This window comes from Alligator sinensis, unplaced genomic scaffold, assembly GCF_000455745.1.
Source record: "Alligator sinensis unplaced genomic scaffold, ASM45574v1 scaffold260_1, whole genome shotgun sequence".
Classification (NCBI taxonomy): domain Eukaryota; kingdom Metazoa; phylum Chordata; order Crocodylia; family Alligatoridae; genus Alligator; species Alligator sinensis.
This window is the reverse complement of record NW_005842431.1, coordinates 382,019-383,174: the sequence shown is the minus strand read 5'-3', so window position 1 is coordinate 383,174 and position 1,156 is coordinate 382,019. Positions and strand designations below refer to the sequence as shown.

At 51.4% G+C, this 1,156-nt stretch overlaps 1 protein-coding gene across 1 annotated transcript in view; it reads right to left on the bottom strand.

The window, feature by feature from the left end:
- The window catches only part of CARMIL2 (capping protein regulator and myosin 1 linker 2), a 124,555-nt gene that overhangs the window by 33,114 nt on the left and 90,285 nt on the right, over positions 1–1,156 (bottom strand). The gene's annotated exons all lie outside the window — the stretch shown is intronic.

The following is a 1,156-nucleotide window of genomic DNA, read 5'->3' as shown; positions in this document are numbered from 1 at the left end:
GCTGGCCTGCTGCGGTGTTTCCAGCTCCTCAGCACTAGGTTCTGAAAAGCCCCCTATATGATGCCTTTAGAAGCCTGTTGCCCTTAAGCTTATGCTATGTAAAATCAGATCTGCAAAGTTCAGATGGCTCCAGTGAAATGCACAATAGAGCTGTGTAAAAAAGCACCATTTTGTTTCGCCTTGTGTTACGCCATTTCAAAGGGACAGTGCTTTGTTTTGTCATTTTGTTGAAGCTATTTCACTGTTTGGATGCGTTTCAATGTTTTGCCTATAGGCTATAATGGGGAATCATAAAAATGCCTATAACTTTGTCATTTTGTGCCCGATTCGGATGAAAATTGCAGGGATGGTAGCCCCCTTCTGAGGGCATGCAGCCTGCCAAGTTTCAAGGAGATAGATGCAGAGGTTTCTGGGAAACTGCACCTGAAACTGCTAAAAGCAAAAATGGCATCACTTGCTACCAGGCTCAGCTCCGCGAGGCTGTGGAGCCATCAGCCACCGGACTGTGCTCGGAACCAGGGCTGCGCTCCGAGCGGGTCCGCCAGCCCCATGGAGCTCAGCCCGGCGGTGGGAGATGGCGGGAAAGCCAGTGGCGGAGCTGCTTGGAGTGCAGTCCTGGCAAGCACAGCCCAGTGGCGGGAGGCTCCCCAGCCCCATGGAGCTGAGCCTGGAGGCAGGGGAGAGCCACTGGCCAGGACTGCGCTCGGAGCCAGCGCTGCACTCTGAGTGGCTCCACCACTTGCTCTCCCACCAGCTCCCGCTGCTGGACTGAGCTCCATGGGGCTGGCAGAGCTGCCCAGAGCGCAGCCCTGGCTCTCCCCCACCTCCTTCCACAGGCTGCTTTGAAACTCAAAATGTTTAGAAAAACTTTCAAATGCCCTCATTTCATTTTGAAGCTGTTTCAAAGCCTTTTGTTTGTTTCAATTTTGCTGTTTTGAGCTCAAAATGTATTAAAACAGCTTTGAAAAGAAATACTCATCAAAATTTCACACAGTCCTAATGCACAAGAGAAGCTGAGTCTCCTGAGCAGCCTCCTGTCTCCCTGTGTCCCCAAGTGCCAGATGTGGGAGTTGCCATTTCTTTGAACACTTCCCTCTTATTCACAGATGTTAGGGTCGGGACCTCAATAGATCATCAAGTCCGACCCCCTGCATAG